Source organism: Astatotilapia calliptera, chromosome 19 (assembly GCF_900246225.1).
Source record: "Astatotilapia calliptera chromosome 19, fAstCal1.2, whole genome shotgun sequence".
Lineage (NCBI taxonomy): Eukaryota > Metazoa > Chordata > Actinopteri > Cichliformes > Cichlidae > Astatotilapia > Astatotilapia calliptera.
In genome coordinates, this window is record NC_039320.1 from 12,715,373 (window position 1) to 12,738,074 (window position 22,702).

The 22,702-nt window shown below is 37.7% G+C and overlaps 1 protein-coding gene across 1 annotated transcript in view; it reads right to left on the bottom strand.

The window, feature by feature from the left end:
- The window catches only part of alk (ALK receptor tyrosine kinase), a 485,678-nt gene extending 467,305 nt beyond the window's left edge, over positions 1-18,373 (bottom strand). Inside the window, exon 1 of the mRNA XM_026152849.1 lies at positions 18,288-18,373. The gene's annotated coding sequence lies outside the window, so the exon portion shown is untranslated. The remainder of the gene's footprint in view (positions 1-18,287) is intronic.
- Positions 18,374-22,702: the final 4,329 nt, after the last annotated feature.

Below are 22,702 nucleotides of genomic sequence, written 5' to 3' on the forward strand. Positions count from 1 at the left end.
CACACACACACACACACACACACACACCTCTATAAACTAGAGAATGGTGCCTGCCAAGAACAGAACAGAGCCTTTCTCATGAGTTCTGTTGTCATGTGCAGGCTTGTGTGGGCTCACTGCGGCCAAGTATCCCAGAATGCATTTTGCAACTCTACAGGGATTTTGAACCAGAAACTATTAGATGCTTTGTCCTAGTGCTGTTTTTAGGTCACTTTTTTTAAATCAGTGCTATCACTATATAGCCAGCAGCTCATCCAAATGACAACTATTGGACATCTGGAATAAAACAATAAAAAAAAAACCCAAAAAAAACAACTGAATAACGGTGTTACGACATACTAAGAAATATTATATGACATAAGCAATATTAGACTTGGACACAGACCATCAGTAATACATTTAACTCAATCAGTGCTGCTGTTTGTCCAAAACTTTAGGACGCAAAAATAAAGTTCTGAATTAAAGATATGTCCAAAATGAAAAAAAAAAAAAAAAAAAAAACACTATTAAAACATTGTTTATCATATTTTAAAGATCCTACAAGCATCAGACTTCATAATATATACACTTGTAATATTTTAACTGGGCTGATGTGTGATGATTTTATGTGTAATGTTGATGTTAATATGTGTTAAATGTATAAAGTGAGATATGCCACTGTTTAAAAGCTTCACTAAGAAATTATTATTTAAATCAAAACAAAATGGATCAAAATTATAAACTTACATTTCTCCTGTGTGAGATGTTAAAAGGCTGATTGTTATTCTAGCAATGCATTTGGCTCATTGACCTGCCACATCAGCCTTTCTTGGTCTGATTATAGTCTATGATCAAAAGAATCTTTCTGAAGTTTTTATGTGCCATAAATATGAGGGCTTTTTCCATTCAGAAAATTCACAAAAAATAGGAGACTTCACAAAACTACTCACTTTACAGAACAGCACCAACTGGCTTTAACCAGAATAGAAAGAGAAGTGGGAGGCACTGGTGCACAACTGAGCAAGAGAACAGTTTGTGAAAGCAGTGCTTGAAGTCCTTAACTGGCATTAAATAGTACATATAAAAGCCACTTTGTGCTAGTTAAAAAAGCTATTTTAAAATAAATAAATAAAATAATAATAATAATTTTAAAAAAAAAAAGGTATAAAATCTTCAGTTTTATGGAATTCTTCCAATAACACAGGATTTATTTCTTGAAACATAAATACTAATTGGCTACACAATAAGATTATAGAGAGCAGTTTAGAGATTATGAAACCTAAGAGGCCCTTCTTTAACTAGCAAAAGAGTTTCTTTGGCTGGTAACATTACTGGTTAACCACTGACATTATAGGTAACAGGATGTGAGATTGAAACATTGGTTGGTCAAAACAGTTGTCATACACCTTCATTAGAATGTCATTAAAAATCAGTATTTATAATGAAATATCCCATTAAACTTACTATTTTTTTAAACAACATTTTTATCATTATTTTTGTTTCAAGGCCTTTTCTAGGCACACCAAACATTTAAGCAGTTTCTGCCAATACTAACTTTTTAACATAAACAATCTTGATGGACGTCCCTTGAATTTGTGATGGTTTCATTACCACATTTTACACCTGAAAGGCGTTGCTGATTTATTGTTTTAGTTTTAAAATTTAAATAAACAAAATATGCATCAAATATATATTGTTTGCCTATATCTTCAGACCTGGGGCCCGTTCTTCGTACGTCGCTTACTACATCCAAGATCAAATGACACATCCAAGATCAAATCATCGCGCTAACCGTGAGCTCGCTAATCCGGTTCCCCGAACACACCTGCTGTTGACGATTACTACAGCTGGACGCAGGAATGTGACATCACTGGGTGTCGTAAAAGGGGCTTCGCATCGATAGTAGAAACATTGATCGGCAACCCGCTGATTGGTCGGCGAAAATGTCGAAGGGGCGTGCTCGGTATTTTCCGGCAGCAGAGCAAGAACTCATGAGTGAGGGATTTCAGGAGTTTCAGAGTTTAATTAAAACGCAAGAGAACACTGCAAAGGCTGCAAAAGCAAGGAGAGAGGGCTGGCAGAAAGTTGCTGACAAATCAAACTCATAGGTAATTTAATAATAATAATAATAATAATAATAATAATAATAATAATAATAATAATAATAATAATAATAATAATGGATTGGATTTATATAGCGCTTTCCAAGGCACCCAAAGCGCTTTACGATACCACTATTCATTCACTCCCACATTCACACACTGGTGGAGGCAGCTACGGTTGTAGCCAGGCTGCCATATCGCGCCATCGGCCCCTCTGGCCAACACCAGTAGGCGGTAGGGTAGATCTATCATATGACACTATATTGTCCAATATCATATGGCATTATATTATATTATAATATGTTATATTATATCCCCTTTCACATTAGAGCCACAACAGGACCCACAAGAACATGGGAACAAGTAAAAGTGGAATACAGGAGTATTCTACAGAATGGTAATATTTATCTCTTAGATTGCTTTGCGTCTCTTGGCAAGGTAATACTGGCCTGTAATACTCTGTTAGTTTGTTCATAACAGCAACCAAGAAAAGGGCAGAGGAAAAAAAGACAGGTGGTGGTCCTGCACCCCCTCGTCAACAAGTTGGTTAAGTAAATAATATCCTCACGGGAATATCGATATCTCTCTATGAGCACACTGTCGCGCTGAGGTAAAGGATCCTGTCTGTCCCGCAATATACGCTGAATTCTGAGGACTCTCCTTATCAATCTTGCACCTTCCGCAATGGGTGGCTCGCGTATACGGACAGGACATGGCTGCGACAGGCTTCCCAAATCCACCTTCACTTTTATAGCCGTGGTCTCTCATCTTGATTACACGAAGTAATTTACAATTACTACTCTGAAATATGAATTACATCTGTAATAATCACATACATGTAATAGAATGTTAATAGTTCATTTCCCTTTTTTAGGAAATGACCTGTATGTATCTGTGTGACATCAATAAAAGGATCAAGTGCTGCATTACCTTTAGTTACATTGATAATATTTATTTATGGTGAAACAGTGGAAAAATATCGCTGTTGCTTTCGTATAAATGAAGCGGACATACCTGCGTGGCCGCGATCTAATCCTGTTTACATAAAGTAAACCTGCTCCCGAGCAGGTTTACGCTTACGGCTCTGTTGCTATGACAGCAAGTCCCGGATGAGCTTCGGGGAACCGAACGATCCAGGATCACGCGAAATCGTCAACAATCTAATCTGGCTAACCTACTTAGCGAGGTACGAAGAACGGGCCCCAGACCTGCAAATTCAATATAATAGAAAAGCAATTGGCTCCGAGACCAATTGCTTGGATGAATGGATGGCTTGTTTCTTGCCACTTGTATAGACTTTTAGAATTGCTGGCAATGATTTAGTGCAATAGACACTGATTGTTTGAAACAGGACTCGGGACAGAAGAAGCACATTTAACATAAACACCAAAGGGTGCAAGGACTTTGGCTGGCATTTTATATCATATCATTTCAGACGTTCATATGCTCCCATACAAAATAAAATTAGGGTGAACTTTGCTTCCCACTGTGTTCTGTGGGTTTTTACCATGAATGAAGACAGCTGTAATATGTGGTTAAGTCAGTGATGTGCGGTGACTTTTACAGCACAGGATGCTACCCACCCCCATGCACACACAAAAGAAATACAAAACACTATTTCTCCACTATGTAGAAACTCAACATAAACATGATGAGAATAACACATACTATTTTGGACTGTCTGCCTGCACTTTGCATGGTGCACCTTTATGACCAAAATTAATTACCGTTAGTTGACAGTGACAAGTTAATTTGGGGGGGGGGGGGGGGGGTTTACAAAATATTTCTTTTGGAAAAGAATCAAGAAAACACGTCAGTACACATGCAACTGTATTTCAGGAAAAAAAAAAAAAAAAAAATCTGTGTAAAGTATCAAAAGTAAAAATTCTGCAGAAGATGTTCCCCATAAGTGTTAAACAGGTAACATTGATATAATAGATAATATTACTGCAGCATATGTTAAAGTTTGAGCTCATTTGAAATACTTTACATTCTGTCTACCTTACAATATAAAGCTCCTTGAGGTGACTGTTGTTGTGATTTGGCGCTATATAAATAAAATTGAATTGAACTGTTTAATGTCCAGCATCATAGTCTATTTGTAGTGCCTGTCCTGTGAGGATCACATATCTCTGAAGCAAACAAACAAAAAAAGGTGTTAATGAGTTCCAAAACTTTAAAAATGTGTAGAAAATTTCCAGTCAACCAGTCAAAGATTTATTTTGATTAGTGCTAACTAACAGTTATCCGTGACCACATCTCCCTATCTAGGTTTTCTAGAATTAGTTGATAACTTAGTGCTTCCTCGTAGCAAACACAGCTACCTCTGGATGATATGATGACAGCAACCTGACTGGCCACTTGCAAAGATAAAGGATGCAAGTAGATTATAAACCATGACCAATCAGCAATAACTCCATATTGAGTATTCACTCTTAATGTTATGAAAAGTTCTCTTCCATTAAAAAGAATTTATTAAATCTATAAAAACTTGAGACTTCACCGAGCTTTCTAACGCCACCGAAGGAGCCTTCAGATGACTCTCATCGGGATTAGAAAAACTAAATGACTGAACTTCTTACAGTAAATGTGTAAGACCCCCAATTAGTATTCAAAGCAGAGTATTTATAGGGCAAGACAGCAACATTTCACTGATATGGTTTTATGATTTGCCACACTAACTGCTTAGAATAGCTGGAGATGAAGAAAATCAATGACACATTTGTGCCTTTAGAATAGATTTGCCTCTGAGACTTGTTTGTGTAGCTAAAACTCCAATCTGCTAACAAACTGGCACGATTACAATTCACTACAAAAATGACACACTGCCACATAGAGAGAAGCATGTTTCAAGGCATGTCTGGTTGGCAAAACAAAGGTTCTTGGCCAAAATGCCGCAAGTCATTTTGAATATCCGAGAAAACTGACACTGGATTAAGTCTTGTGGATATTTCACTTGCTAACTAGAAGCAGTGTGACTTAAGGTATAAACTGTAATAAAAGCAATGAACAGCAAGACTGTGCGCTCGTCTTTATGAGAACTCTTTGTTTTACTGTTTGTCTTTTTTTATGTGCGGCAGCTAGGGGATTCCCTATTGTTATAGCTACAGTTGCCTAATTTGTTAGCATTAACGACTGTCATTTAAAATGTAAATTGGGATCACAGGAAGGCTACGCCGCTGTAGTGAATGAATTAAAGATGAGTTTGCATGTTAAAGACGAGTCAGTGCTTCAAAAGAATGCAGCGTGGAAGGCTGTGATATTCTATTACTATGACATTTGTTTCATTGCATTTTCATGGAAATGACTTTTCTGTCGTTTTTCACTTGATAGCAAAATAGCAAGAAATACTGAGCTTCTTGCCAACGGAGGAAATATTTTGGCACAGAATCAAAAGGTGCCATCTGCCTGAGAGCCTTGTGTCAGCAGTTTAGCTATATCACACTATCTACTGCATCTCTCTGATCAAGACATGGCTGCACCTCAAATGTTCTCCCAGAGTGATGGCTGGGACAGAAACAGTGGGCGGAGAAAGATGCAATCTCAGCTTAGCGAGGGCTTTGATGTGAGCCAAGGCGTATGCCGATTACATCGGACCGTCCCTTTGTGGTTGGAATGGTTTAGTGCCATTGGGGATACACCCTGCAGAAACCAGCTGCTGAAGAAAAATATGCATATTTTGTAGGACAATAGGGCTAGACATATTTCTGCCCATGTATTTGATGGCATGTTTGTGGAAGTGGGAGTCAATATTCTGAATACACAGTATAAATCACGTACCTTCTCTGTAACTGATGACGCTCTAGGCCGTCTGCCATTTCACTGCCTGTATTATTACTGTGAGTGGGCATAATGAGAAATTTGCATACGAACAAACAAAAGATAATTATTTATATCTATATAGTCGGTTTGGTAAGTCTGAGAAAAATGTGTCATATGGGTCTGCAATGAGCAAATACATCACCACATATTAGTGACATTGAACATGTTAATTCCTTTGTGTAAAACGACAGATTTCCTTCAGCTGGATCCTTTAATTGAAGCATCATTCAGCTGGCATTCATTAGAGATTAACCAACCAAGTGTTTGGTCTCTGATCCTTGAAAGGAATACACATGCAAGATCCAGAAGTGTTTGGATTTACAAGGATCTGTACACAGCAGGAACTAGAATGCATTTTTTTTAATGTATAAAAGTCATCATTAAATTAGTGTTTAAGCTAACCTATTTGGGTAATAAAGAAAGGGTAGTCTTAGAGGTACTGACGCATTGAGATTGCTTCAGATTAACTTCAGCATCCCAGTAACACCATCTCCTATCATGAAGCATCTGTAGTTTGTATACTAGATCAAGACTTGCTAAATAAAGAACAAGAATCCAATCAGCATAAAGAATAGTAGCAACGTCAGAACCTCCTCATCTCAGAGATTGAGTAGTGCCTCGAAACCACTTCTCAGGAGGGGAAAACACTCCCAGGCTGGCCTCACATATACCAGCATTTCACAGTGGATGATGGAAAAAACTAAAGTGCTGAGAATGATGACTGATAAATCCCAGCAAGCAATTATTGATAAGAGCAGAAGGGTGAATGATACACAGTGGGTTGACCCCACAGTGAAACATGGTAGTAGGAATACCTCAAGTGGTGTCCAAGCAATGTAAATTTTGTCACTCACTGGAGGGCAAACACAAGGTTCCCTGCAAGTATCCATGTGCCTGCACAATTTCCAAAAACAGTGCAGCAACTACTCATGCTTCCTACAAACAGACTTAACACAGGCTAGAAGGAAGTATAATAAGACTACGTAATTGGCCTTGATGTCTGCAGCTGTCCATGTCTATATAATTTTGGGCTTAAAGATTTTTTTTCATATTTTTCGACGGTTCACTTTTTTACTCTAAGCTGATATTTGCATTCGTTATGAAACATTTTGAATTGGATTTATAATTCATCTAAAACAAGTACCTACACCATCTTCACTTCTGTTTGTTATATTAAATATTTCCTGTCACCTTGTCACAATACCCTTGCACACTGACAGAAATGAGATGGCCTGAGAAGAAAACTATGTTACAGGCACACTTCATATTTACCACCAACAGTGACAGCACCGCCTGGGGAAACATTTGTCCCCGTTAAATACAGTTAGTCGTCTAGAAAAGCAACATAGAGCATGTTATTACATTTTCCTTCAGAGCCAACACACGACACTGACAAAGACTACAGTTTTTCCCCCCCCACACGTAACGGCCGACTCAAGTGAACATAAATTATGCTTTGAATGAGTAAGTTGCTGCTGTGTTCTCCAGCTTTTACCACCCCAACCAAGTCAATTACTGCACCAACGACGGGTGTTTGTGTGTGCGCGAGCATGCGGTGTGTGTGTCGAGGGGTGGTTTTGTGCAGAATTCCCAGGGGGGAACCTTAAATCATTGCGGTTAATCCTGTCAGAGGCATTTGGGATAAGCACATTATATTTCATTTCACTATGTGAAAAGAGATGCCACACTGCCTTCACATCTTCATATCTGCTTCAGCTCATGTTCAATTCAACTTTATTAATCCCCATGGAGGAAATTGATTTAAAGGCAAGAAGAGTGCCTCAGACAACAAGATAAGGACATAAAAAACTGAGTCATGGTGGGAGAGTGGGTAGGAGAGAGTGCAGCATGTGCATTTTACAAAACTTTGTATCTTCATTAAGAGGGCTATTTTCAAGGATGCAAAAATGCTTTCTGGCATAAACAAAGGTTCATTTCAGTTACATCTAGACAGAGATATAGAATGTGCATGTGTGTTCTATTGAATTACTAGAATATGGTGAATTCAGTGTGTTGATGGGGTGGAGGATTTAAAGAAAAAAAAAAAAACAAAAAAACAAAAAAAAAAAAAACACACCCCACACGTTAAACAACAGATTTGTTTCACTTCAAGTTGTGTTTTCTGCCTTTTGCTTTCTTTCCCAGTCCTGAAATCATAGCTCTTAATAGAAGCTCTTGTCTCCTACTTTCTTCACCACTTTTCACTCTTGTGTAAACTAGGAAGAAGAAGGAAAAAAAAAAAAAAAAATATGACACTACGTGTTAGAGAGCATTATTGTGGGAGTGAAGTGTGCCCTCGATAAGTACTCCTTTAGATAACGTAGTGTCCAAAATAAAATTAAGTGTACAGAGAGAAAATCAAGGTTTATGTATTATTACTGTACTTAAACATTCTGACTGCAGATAATTAACTTTTGAACTTTGACAAAAAAAAAAAAAAAAAAAAAAAAAAAAAAAAGGAAATTGTAGCCCACTTGCTAAATTGTTTGTAATTTGTTGCTTAAGAGTGTATTGTGCAATTTTTAATTTTGTTTATTTATTCATCTACTTTTTTTTTGGGGGGGGGGGGGGGAAGGGGGGGTCAAACTGATGATCTAGAAGGAGAATAAAACAGGAAAGCATTTTCTGTGTTGGGTATATGAAAACTTTAATTTAATTTATTTTGTTTTATTTTTGAACAACTTTATTATAGAGAGATGTTTTGAGATAAAAAGGACAAACAAGAAATCAAAAACAAATGAATTCATATGAGTCGGCGCACTGGAGAAGTCAGCATAACATTTTAACCCTTAAAAACTATTTTTTCTGTTCAGGAGTGTGTGATTTGCCACCTTAATCTAAAAATATTACTGCGTTTTGTTATTTTTTTTCCCTCCTTTTTTTTTTTTTTTTAAAAAAAAAAGAAGGTCATTGATAACAATAACAATGAAGCTTGTGCATAAATAAGTTCTGTAAGGAAGATCAGTAGTCACACATCTGTCTGCTTCTCAGGTGTTAATCTAAGTGATGTTAATCTAAACTTTACATCACATCCAATTTCTCACGCTGTCAAGCTCGCTGTGACTTCATTGGTCTCATCCAATCATCTTTCTGCACAATTTTTTCAGGCAAATCAGCCTACACTCCCCGTACTGTAAAATCTCAAGCTCATATGTCATTCATCCTAATCGTTATCACTACTGGGATTCTTTTCAGCTGTGATGGCCCACTGCAGTCTAATCGCCAAGTACCTCAATTGAATTCTGCATATCAATGAATCATGTTCAATTCCTTTTAATGATCGCTCCTTTATAGGCTTGGAGAAACTTTTGCACAAACCAACAGTTTTAATTTAAGACAGTAATGGCATAAACCTTAGTGGTCTAATACATTTGACAAGCACTGTAAACATAATTTTTCACCACTTTGGGAGTTCAATGACCTAAATCTATTCATTTCTGCTCCCTAAGGGTGAAAGAAAAATTTAAAAAATTAAAAAAAAAAAAAAAAAAACCAAAAACATACAAAACTTCATCTGAAAACACTGGCAAACAACCAGATTCTTCTGCACATCACTATAAGAAATGTGGATTTACTTTCACAAAGAGCCAAATCTGGCCTTGATATATTTTGCTTGTTGACTGTAGTCATAACACACAAACATGAGCCCATATTTTTGGTTATTTAAATAAAGCAAGCTTTGATTTTCTTTTTCAAAGAAAAAGAGACAGTTTAGACGTATTGAAGGAATTATATTCTTTATTCATTTGAAAATTAATATTTCCTGTAACAAAGCTACCAAATTTACACACTTGAAGCTTATCTGGAAGATTTCTCAGATTTTGTTGTTGTTTTTTTTCCTGTTCAGTGTCTTTCATCACTTTACTTTTGCCCCAGTCTAAATAATTGAATTTTTAGTTTAAATGGTACTACAATGGTCTCCTCAAGCTATTCAGTCCTTAGTTTTCTATTCTTTAAAATTCATTCATTAAAATTCATTCACTGTGACTCTGCTTTAAATGTCTCCTCCTCCCTATATCTATTTCAGCCATGCTGTATTAAACTCTTCAAGTCAACATTAAAACATTATGCTTACGCAGTGAATTTAAATGTGATGCCAAGGGCTCCTTTACAAGGATCCATATTTGGTGAGCTAGGAATGACTTACCCATCTTATTATTCCCCAAGTCCAGTGCATTATAGAACAGACAACTAAAGACACCGGCCCTCATTCATATACAGTGTGCAAATGTGCAGATTTGTGCTTAAACTGTGTGCGTATATTGCACAGCAAGAACTATTTAAAAGAAACAGAAAAAAATAAAAATAAAAAAAATAAATAAAAACACAAAACAAAAAGGGGGGGGGGGGGCACACAGTTGTGCTACCGTCAATCCCACTTTTCTGATAAGCATTTGGAATCTTTGGATATCAGTGCCTTGATGCCTCATGTAAACAAATAAAACAGTGAAAAACACACTTTTTGGGGGGGGGAACCCCACCCCGAAACAAAAACCAGACAAACTTGTTAGCATCAACTGTTACGTTTTACAGCTTCATTCAAAAGCAGGCCCAATGCTGACACAAAGCAATGCCAGCTGGCAGGTGGAAAACTGAAGCAATTACTTTAATGGGACTTATGAAAGAATGCTGAAAGCAGGATAAATCCAAGCCAAGTTCAACAGCCAGTTAAACAAGCAAACAAGGTAAATATAAAACGGGAATTAAAAACAAAAAACAAAACGAACAAAGATTTAGTGAAGACACACAAACTAAATACATATCAGGAAAAGAACAAAGAACAGATCCAGAAAAACAAAACACATGAGTACCTGACCTTCAAAATAAAACAGGAAGTAACCTAACTTGTCTGTGGTGGAAAACAATGTAACAGAAAGACATTTTCTACATTTCCGTGTTTTCTATTTCTACTGTAATTTTTGATAAAACAGGTTTGTGGATTCACTCGAAATTCTCCACTGGTCGTCCTTTTTTTTTTTTTTTTTCTCTCCATCTTTTTGACTTGCTTCTGACTTTCTTTATTCACCGTCAAATGTCAAAAAACAAGAAACCCTTACTGCCGCCATAGGAGGGCAAGTAGCAGCCAGCTGCTGCTTTGATTTAATCACATTGATCAATTGATCATAACCAAGTGTGAGGACTTCTATAAAAGCAGAGGTTTTGGTAGTTTGCTAATCTGAAGCATTCAGGTGCATGTTAACACAATGCCAAGGAGGGAAGACTTATTATAGAGCTGCAATGGTTAGTGCAGCTTGGTAAGGTTTAGAAGACCATTTCCAAAACAACTTTAAGTCCATCATTCTGCATTGAAAATGATTATTCATAAGTGGAAAACATTCAAGACAATGCCAGTCTTCCTAGGAGTAGATGTCCCAGCAAATCCATCCCAAGGTCAGACCTTTCAATGCTCAGAAATTGAAAAGAAAAATTCAAGAGCTACACTTGAGACTCTGTGGGCCTCAGTTAGCATGTTAAATGTGAATGTTCATGACAGAAAATTAGAAAGTCTGAAAAAGTATGGCTTGTGTGGAATGGTTGTGAGGAGAAAGTCTATTCTCTATAAAAAGAACATGTCAGTGCAACTTGAGTTAGAAAAGTTGTATCTGCAAAAAGAACAAGAGTTGAGGGATAATGTGCTTTGGCTAGACAAGACCAAAGTTAGATGTTTTGCATTAATGCACAACAGGTTTGGTGAACCTCTGCCACTAGGTTGACCAAGAATTCCTTTGCATACCAAAATCTAGAGTCAAATGCGAGGAAACAAAAAAAAAAAAAAAAAAAAAAAGCAGCATGAAAAAGCAAGCTGGGTCATAAAATAGGACAATGATTTCAAGCACATCAGTACATCTACATTTACAGGGAGCAAGGAGAGGAAAAAAAGGGGGGGGGGGGGATTCAAGGTGCTGCAATGGCCTAGTTCAAATCTGACTGAAATACTGTGGTAGTACATTCAGAGAGCTGTGCATAAACAAATGCCCATGAGCATCAATAAATTAAGGCAACACTGTAAATAAAAGTCAGAGACATAAGAATTTATTCAAGGTATTGCTGCAAAATCTTGTTCTACAAGTGGTTGAATTGTGGGGTAAACTTTCTTTTTTTCCTCTCACATTCACTTGTTTTCAGTAAATAGATAAAGATGAGGTACAATATATAATGTGTTATTGTTCATCTGAGGTTGTATTTACCGACTTTTAACACCTGGCAAGCATAAGGGGATTTTTTTTTTTTTGGTGTGTAAAAACCTAAAGTAGGTGTGCTTTCTTTGACACATGCGAGTACAGAGTGTCAGTTTTTCCTTGCAGCAATGAATCGCTAACATTTCACTTGCAGTCAGTCCCTGTGTTACTTCCAAATAAAACTGCCTGAACCTTTGGCCTCTTTCAGCTCTGTCAGGTTGTCTGATTTCTTGTTTTGTCAGACTCCAGTGCAACAATATTGCAATGTCTCCAAATATCAGCAGTTCCTTTGTTGAGTACACTAAAAGAAAGGGTGGATAAAGCAAAAGCCAAATTGCAGTAAAAGTATACGGTTTGTCTTTTTTTTTTTTAAGCTGAAAATCCTTGTTTGCAAGCAGAAGCATATCAAATATACAATGTGACACGATGAAGCACTTTCTGATTTATTAACTGGCTTTAATGACAGCTTACTGGCACATGACCCGTGTCGGAGTCCTCGGTGTGACGCACCAGTGGCTGTGTGGTTTTTAGCCTCAGTCCTGTGGAGATCTCCGACCTATCTGCTCCCTCTGGATAGCTGCTGTCTGTTCTTTTATGTGACTTCATCAATCTTTGGTGTTAAGCTCAAAGCTGTGTCCACTTTCACAATGAGGAAAGGTCTTTGTCTGGGATGATGTTTATCATCATCATGGTAGGCAATTATTCACACAGACATGTGCTTCTGAATACGCTCAGAGCAAGACCGACCCATGGCACTGTATCGGGGATTAAAAGGCCTGACCCACTGCTGCACTGACTGTCACCACCTGGAGACACAAATTTGCTACCTGAAGTCTACTTCAGGTCTTAGAAATCAGAAATGCACTGGCTCAATGCAGCAACTGTAAAAGCATTTTACTGTTTGTCACTGGGGCAGATATAAAAGCAGCAGCTGTGTCCCATTTCAGGAAGCTCCTCATTAGAAGGACTGAAAGCTTGTAGACTGAACCCTCACAGAGATCATCAATCAGATCATTTAGATTGATGACGGCAGCTCTAAGGGCTTTTCTGTCAGCAGCTACAGTTGTTTGCCGGGGAAAACGTGTCCTGCGTTTACTGTGAAGCCCACCAGTGATTTCTTTTTTCTTAAGAACTTTCCAAACTGCCTTACTTGACATTTTAATTTCCTGTGGTCTTTAATTACTCTTATCCCCTCCTCTAACAGATTAGCATTTTATGTCATGGTCATATTCCCTTTATTCAAATTTGTTTCCTATGGCTCCGGTTCCAATCAAATTAACTAAAAATGAAGACTAAACAGCTAGTGCACTTTTAGAGGTTACTTCCATCATTCAGTAGTTGTGCATAAAATCATCATTAATTTCAAGATAAGATCTTTTATTTAAAATACAAAGGCATTATGTCAATAGAAAGACCAAATATTACTCTATACTTAAGATATTTTTGAGGCATTAACCCCAGGTACTGAAAGCTGTCACCATAGTGGAACAAGTAATGTATCACTAATTATACTCCGCTCTGAATTTGGGAACATACAGTGTGAATACAGTACTAGAGCCTGCTTTTGTGAAAATGGAGGCAGTGACTGCACCTGTCGCTGACTGTTGCGACAGACGATGAGGAGGATTCTCCTGCTGTGCCTGGCCCTGCAGTTTTGTTTGGGAGGATTTGACTGCGTCATGCATATTCAAGATCACCTGTTTGCATTGCAGTGATAAACATTCACACAAGTGAGATGATCTATTATTCTTTCATGCCACATTAAAGAGCAAAATGTAACGTTAAAAGCAGCTATCATCTAAGCGACAGTTTTTCTTTGGAGCACCGTGAAAGTGGAGTTTTTTCTGCTCTGCCAGGATTTTACCACAGCTGCCCTCGGCCTTCAGTTGTCTTCAGGAACTGAAAAGCATTCACTTCACAATTGAAGCATATTTCATTTCTTTGCCCTGAACTCTAAGGTTGCTTTTGCAGAATGTTTTTGGTTATTTTCAATGTGAAGGGCTGTCCAATCAGTTTTGCAGCAGTTAGCTGAACCTGAGCAAAAGTACAGTCCCGCATGTTTGAATTCATCCTGCTACATTCATTCTCCTGTTTATCGTCAATAAACAGTAGTGGTCCAATTCCACTGCCAGCCATTCATAATGTTGCTTCCACCATATTTCACCAAATTTAACAGATGATGCGGTATGCCCCCGATCACAAGCTGTTCCCTTCCTTTCTCCATACACAACACAGCATTGTGTTAGGTGTAAAAATTCTGTGGACCCAAATGCACTGAATAAAGCAAGCTTTTTCTTAATTGCCGATTTAAAACTCCAAAGGTAAAATTCCAAGGTAACAATTTACTTTGTCCTGTGATTATGTCTCTGAATAACGATTAGCTAATTTTGTGCTGAAACTAAGAGTTTCATCAAAAGCCCCTTTTTATGTTTAAAAGAAATGCATCCGGATCTGAGCCTAAAACAAAAAACCACCACGCATTGAAATAATCAATAGCTTGCACACTGCAGTTTTCTCCACTGTAATACATCGTGGCAGAGTTATTATAGTTTTGTATTTTCTAATTTGTTTATTTTTATTTCACTTTGACTTTTTGATTTTTAAATTACTTTGTTTCCTGGGTGGATTTACTTGTTTCAGTTTAATTTTTATTGTTTAAAAATGTTTAGTTGAAGTTTTTATAAGGTAGTTTTAGTCTTAAATTATTTTGGTCTGGAGGGCATATGTCAGAGGCAAGATTTAGGAAACTCAATACAGATATTACAACAAAAGCAAAGCAGTTAACATACAGTCTCAAAGATTCCAGAGTTTAAAAAAAAATACCTTCACCAAATACTTCACAAGCTCTAATCGCATTTTTACCCAACTAACAATTACTAAAACATATTAAACATACTAAAGTACTGCTGTGCACTATAGCTTCACTAAATTTGTGATAAATTAAACAGCACCTTTATTAAAAAAGGTATCACAATTACAACTAATTTCTGAGATTTGAAATGTCTTTATAAGCAGGACTTGGGGATTAGCTGATCCATCAGGAAGTGTGCACACACACACACACACACACACACACACACACACACACACAATACCAAACAAAGACTGCCATTCTTCCCCCAGTTCTTTTGTATTCACACAATGGCATGACATCATTGCAACAACAAATAGTCCTCCTCAGGAAATGTCATTTGTAAATTGAGTTATAAACAATATACAGTGCATGTTGGGACAATATGTCCACATCTGTTGCTACAAGACGTAGTGACATTTGCTTGAGTATTGAGCAACAGTAATTTGTATATTTTGCTACACGTCTCCATTGTGTGTGATATCTATATTGTGTGATATTTATGCAGTTATTGACACACTTACATAGGTGCTGTCAGTTTATGAAATCTCTTGCCTACCTTAAAAGCTAATTTCTCCAGACAGAGAGAAATATTCTTTATTGTATCTATAAAATGATGAGCAACAGTAACCCCGGGTTTATATTGTGTAGGCCCTCCTCATTCTGACAAAACAGCTCAGTGGATGGGCACAAGGGGTGTCTAGTGGCGTTTGGCACCAGGGCATAGCAGCAGATTGCTTGGGTCATGTGGATGCAGGGTGAAGCCTCCATAGACTACATGATGATCTTAGAAATGGAAAAAAATAGCATGCTGCTTCAAGCACAGTTTGACATTTTAACAGTTTAACATTTATGTTTGTACTTTTTATGCCATGACTGGTAGTATTAAATTACTTGCCAAGTGGTAAGGGTTAGGCTAAGCTCAGCTTTACGCAGTGTTAAAAGGTGTATAATGATGCATTAAAGTAAAAAGAAAATTGTGTTGACATGAGTGAAATCACTTAAAGAAATTGTGTTACTTGTGCCTTTTCAAGATCCATCAGTCTATAAAATTACACTTTTATGGACTGGTTTTGAAATGTCGTCATCTTTTAATATCCTTTTTGCTGGTCTTGTATTTTTGTTATAATAGTGTTTTTACTTTTATTATTCATTAATGATATTGACAGTTTGTGGTTTGTGTTTTTGTGCTATGTTTTCTTATATTGTTTATCATGAAACCCCTGGTCAGCAAATTACAGTGAGGTTCAAACAATCAAATTGCCAAACCCAATGTTTTCCAGCCAAGCATTACACTTTAACAATACAATTAGTGTTAGCATAAGCCCGTTGAAAAATAAATTCTTATATTTGTAACTTATATTTTGATATTGCACAGTGGAGGTTATGACCTCTAATGCGCCATGTGCATTTAGTATTCAAGTATAAGCTTTTACAAAACTGTTTAAAGCCCTGCTTTAGAGTTTGGAGGAGAACGTTTTATCTTTCATGTCATGTTTAATGCACCAAACTCAGTTCCAGTCATGCATTTATTGAATCATTACTTTTATAATTTCTGATATGAAATGAAGCTCAGTAGAAATGCTTCTTTCCTAAATCTACACAGTATGCCTCACAGTCATTGTCAGTTCAGGTTTTGTCTCCTGACACAGCTGTCAACATCACCCGGTCCTGAGAGGCTTGTTCATGTTTTAAAAATACTGACAAAACCTTTACACATTCCACTTCCAGTAGGATTTCCCCTCTTCAAAGTCATATTTTGTTCCAAATCATGAATGCAGAGCAGTGGATGTGGTTCCCCACCCTGCTTAACCTCGCTGGGAGCTGATCTCCATATCAGCTCCTTCATGTTCTGCTTGCTGTTGTGATCCAGAAGTTTTCAGGCTGTAAAGGAGGGATGAGCAGTGAGAGGCTTATTCCCCATTCCTGTTGCTCTACATGGGGGCCTGTCAAACTTAGTTTACAGGCTTGGCAATGAGGTTTAGCCTAAAGCCAATAAAGCATCTACAAAACCTTCATGAATTTATAATTTGCCTCCCGACTCCCAGTGCTTAAACCCATCACCTTGTTTGGTTAAATGAGAACTTCTGTTGTCCAGTGGAGTTTTGTTTAATAGTTTCACTTGTCAAGTGTTGCACAGAGGCCTCTTCTTAAATTAAACATGGATGTGCTGAGCTGTTCACTGCTGGGCAAATATGAGTGACCTTAAGGTTGATGCCATTTTGTTGAAGTGCACTTTAAAATGTAGCAGACGGTTTTTCTCTTCTATAAATACCAATGTGGCTTCACACGCCTCTCCTTGTTCGCATCCACCATCATACATCTCAAAATAATGAAGCTATAATTAAATTAGTGGATGAATTGACTAATTATCACACTCAATATGTGAATATTATGTTGGACCTGATGTTAAATTGAACCATTGAACGCAAACTATATGTTCCCTAAAAAAAAAAAAAAAAACAAACACACACGTTTTAAAAGAATTTCATATATATCAGTATCAAGTTAACTTTACGCTAAAGGTGGTGTTAATGAAGGATTTTACACCTGAATTAAGTTCATTTCTTGATTTATTGACTGGCATTGAACTGAAAAGTAATCAGCATCTAGTAATCAACAAATTTTCCACAGGGACCAGGGAATTATCCTTGTTTTTGGTGATTGAATGCCTAATATTCTTAGGGTTTGTGCCGCTGGCTGGAGAACAAAAGCAAACAAAAATCTATAGATTACCTGAGGGTGTCTGATTTTAAAAGATCTTTTGATTTTGAAGCTCCAAGATGCATCAAATAAACAAGAAAAAAAAAATTCTAATCATGAACCTAAAAACATAATTTAGAAGTACACAGCATGCCTTGAAAGTAACGCCTGTTCCCATATCTTCTCAATACATACACAAATAGAAATGATAAATTAAACAAGAAACAGGGAAAAAGAATACAGCAAATGCTTCTACAGTAGCCCCAAGAAAGATACAGACAACCGAGGAAATCACTCTGCATTTGCTTCTGCTGTATCCTAGAGCTTAAATACTGCTGCCTTCTGTAAATCTGTCTGATGGGACAAAAAAATCCCTTCTTTAGACTGTCTTTTACCATATGGACTTAATCATGTTTTCAGTGAAGCACCAGTTACCCTGCTTCAAAAATCCAGCTCAATACCCATTTAAAAAAAAAAAAAAAAAAAAAAAAAAATATTGCTGCCATTTAAGTTTTTATATATACACTTTGCTTCATAAATGCTAACACTGAGGCTTCACAACAAGAGTTCACAAACCTCTTAGTAACATCACTGCACCTATCCAACACATGCAGTCTGTACATGCGAAAAATGTTTGTGTCATGGTCTCACCTGTATTCCAGGTGCTGGCCTGAATTCTGTCTGCCTCTCCTTCTACGGTTTGCTCTGTCTCTCCTCTGTTTGTGTGAATGGGTGTGAAAAACTAACTACTGTTTTTCAGGAGCGGGTGTGGCCCAGGAGGCTCAAGTAGGTGCACCTGTTCTCCATTTTGCAATCACTGAGAGTACTCGAACCCAGCACTCACCAATACCCACTGCCAGACTGTTAACCTCTTTCATGTGATAATGTTGTGCAGCTGACAGCAATGGGCAAAGCAACGTTTTGGAAAACACTGAAATGTTTGAAGCAGTTTTGCTGGGATTACATTGACAACAATCTCCACAGTGACACCTATTGGCCACATTTTGCTATCATCACTACTGTAGATACTGTAGACGCTATTCTGTGAAACAGCTATACTGTCAACTATTGTACAGTTCTAACAAGGTTACATATTATACCAGAAAATCAGACATGATCATCACTGAAATAATTTGGTGAATTCTTCAAACAATACTGCAAGAAAAACTCTGAGGCTGTTTAAGAAGCAGCAAGTAGCCCACCTATCGCAAATGGGATGAAACGCACCAGAACCAAAATTAGCTGCATGTGCTCACATGATGTGGGTGTTTTGAACCACTCTTGGGTATTCCATAAACTCAGTGCCAAAATATCATTATGGAGTATTCCTTCTCTACATACTGATTGCAATTGTTTCATGATCTGCTCACCTATTTGACATCCTTCCTGTTTTGGTTTTGGTGTACCTGCCTGAGCCATTCTCCCACACACTCCCAGGGAGACAAACCTGCCTCGGAAACTTGGAAACAAAGAGTTGAGCCTCTATCAAGGAAGTGCAATGAAAGACTCCCCAGGCTAAGTAATAAGCTACTAACCTGAACATTCTACATTAAAGAAAGACACAGCTGTTCAAGTAGTGAATTGCTCAGCTGTATTAAATATCTCTCCCTGAGAAAACTATAAAAGACTTGCAAGCTTTTGTGATAAGCAACTCACCCGAGTATCCCAATCTTCAAAATGAACCAGATTTTGGCACACAACTATCTGGTAGATTCAAGGAAAGACAAAGGTAAGTTCGCTTAGCAAGAAGCACATGGACCTTGCAGAACAGTGCTCCTGTTGAAAGACTGTCAGACTCAGTTCCAATCTGGTGACATTCAGAGTCATACTGTATAATTTATATACTTTTCAAACTCATCAGACTTTTCAACCCTTCATGTCTGCATTTGTCATGTTTGTCCTGTCACTCTGGTTTTTCTCTTGTAGTTTGTCACCAAGGTGAAATTTTTTTGGTCCAGAAAGAGACAAAAGAAAGAACTGATGCATGCCAAACCCATCTCGAGGCTATAGTGCCACTTTTCGCTCTTATTTATTTATTTTTTAACATTTTGTTCTCTGGTATCTGTCCCAATCCTGAGTACTTCTGACATCCATCACTTCTGTGGCACATTACAACATCAAAGTGGGAGGTTACTGTCTTTATTTATGCAATTCATTCATTCCCACTCAGCACCCCCAGCCTTCGCCACCCTGTAAAAGCCGAGCATGATAGCTGCCAGCAGCTCTCCTCAGAAGTAATTTTGTTTGAACTAATGAGCGAAGAGAGAGGATCCCGCTCTGCGTTTGCTTTTAAACACCTTTGATGAATGACTCCTGTCCCAGTGGCTTGTGCTGTCATTAGCTTGACACCAGATAGAAGTGAAGTCCTAAAAGAAAATGGAAAATTGATTTACCTCAATTTTCATCCGGAGCAAACAGTTCATCCCCGTAATCCCACGCGACGGTGCGCAGAGCGATTAGAAAACTGCCGGCGTGTGCTTCCTGTCGTACTCATGTGGAAAAGCACCATTCTAATCAGCAGTTATGCCATCGTTTCACTGTGCTGCACCACTATTAATGTGATATAAAAGACAGTCACCCAAGCTGGAGTTTAATTTCAGCAACAATTCAATGGGACTTATTTTGAAAGCTCGTTCTACTCTAATTGTATTATATTTGAGCATATGTTCTGGGCCTCGGTTAGAGAAACATTTGGGGATTCATGAAAAGGCTGAATATTTGATTGAACCTAGACAAAATACCTGTATGAATACATGACTGTTTCACTTATGCAAAGTCTTGCTCATGTAATTAAATTATAGAAAACAGCAGTATGAGTTTCTGTTACAATCAGTGATAGAACTCGGGTCTTTTATCCTGGGTGCCTTGCTCAGAGAAAAATGCAACTTTCAAACCAATTCAAAGTGCCATGCATGCATGGTGCAATAAAACAAAAAATAGCCCATCTATCCATCCATCACCCACCTTACTCCGATGTTTTTTTCTACAACTACAGCACCCTTTTTGATGTTGTAGATGTCTGTAGACTCTGGAACAGTCTTCACATTGATAAGCTCATGGACTAAAGAGGCTCAGGAAAAGACTCTGGCTTTCCCTTCCTGTTGCTTTAAATTTCAGACATCAGAGAATTAAATGTCTGAATCATTGTGTGAGGAAGTGTTCTACAATTGGTGTCTTTATATTTGTATGATTGTATAAAAAAAATGCTGGAACAAATCAGTTTATGTAGGTTTTAAACAACGCCCAATTTTAATAAGAAACATTATGAGCAGGGGCATAAAGGGGCCTGGAATAATCTAGAAAATGAATCCACCTCCATCAGGTAATCAGTAAATAAATCTGATAATATAAACTACTATTACTACTATGAACTACTATTAAATAAGATCTTTCTCTTATTTATGAAAGTTCATTTAGACAGCTCTTTAAATAACTGCCAATATAAGTGATCGTGTGTGTTTAAATATAGCTTCAGAGTAACAGGACTTGCTTCTGTTAACCTGGGAAATGTCACCTTTGTATTAGTTTTTTACTGGTTGGCGGCTGGAAAGCAGGTATAATGTCAAGCACATGTGAATGTTTTCTACAGTCGTCGGTTTATAAATTGCAGAATGTTGTGACTAAATCTGTAGAGAGCACCAGCACAGCTCAGCTGACCATGGCCTGTTCACAAGAAAACAAATCTACTGGAGCTCACAGCAGAAATTATTACGTGACTTATTTCTGAGTGAGTTATTTTCCCCTGCTGCACTGCTACAAAGAAACTTAGGGATCCTCCACCAGCCAAATCCCACTTTAACCCCTGGCTCTATCCCTATCAAAGACACTGTCACAAACAGCAGCTCTGAAGCTTATAGGTTCACTACACACCTAAACAGGCAGAGCGAAACAGCCACAGTTATTCTGTATAAAACTGTTTGATTTGGCCAGTTGCAAAAGTTTTCTATGAAGTGGGGTATGTATATGGACAGCAGAACACGAAAACAAAACCGTTGGAAACACAAAAACAGTGAAGCTAAATGAACAGGGGATAAGAGCTATCCAAAATATGGCAAACATCACCATTGTTTCTTTCTTTATTGCAAATTGACTGTTTTCACCATCTGCTTCTTCTTCTCTGCTATGACTTTATGGATTATTGTTAGTGCAGCCTGAGGCCAAATGCCATTTCAATTCAGACAGCTCATCAAGACAAGTGACAAGAGTTGAGGTGTGAATGTGTTGCAATGTGAAGTTGTTGAACTCTCACTTTAAAGAGCAGCCATGCCCCTATATAGCATTTTAGGGATTGTTATCCTGTAGCCCTCCAAATTTTAACATCTCCAGTCCATCCTCATCCCCGTCAGTGTCATTCTTACAGTCTTCTTTTTGAACAGAATCAAGCCAAACCAGTAAAAATCAGTAATTCCCTTTTGAAAGCCTGAAAAGTTTAAAGCAAGAAGTTTCTATCGTCAAGAATAAATAGCTGGTCCATTCATTAAGCTCCCATTCATTTAGGCTGCCCACTCTTCTGTTTCATGTCTTTTCTTAAGCAGAAATTGTCTCAGGCACTGTTTTGTCACAAAAACAGCCACCATAAAAAGCTTAAAATGTGGCAGTGGGGTGTGGTTTTTGGCACACCTGTAGGATAGAGAGGCAAGCGAGGAGGAGAGTGGCATCTTGTATGCATCTATTGACTAACTTCTTCTTTTATATGATAAGTACAGGGTTGGACACACACACACACACATACAAACACACACAGACTAGGCTACAGCACAGCAGGCACTGAAAGGAGGTCTGGAAAGAGTTGCAACATTAAGTGGATAGCAAAACGTGTGCTACAAGGCATAAAGGCAAATGTTTATTGCTTATGCTACCATATATAAAGGTTCCCACAACTAAGCCGTGTGTTCAGTTCTTCATAATGATAAAATGAATCCCTTGCTCATATATCCTCCTGCCTCCAGCCAGCCATCAGTTATAGCACACATCATCACATTATCATTGTGTTTGTTGGTTTATCAGGGCTAAAATAGAGAATCCATTATCATACACTCTCTGAGTTTACGACGAGCTCGGATTCT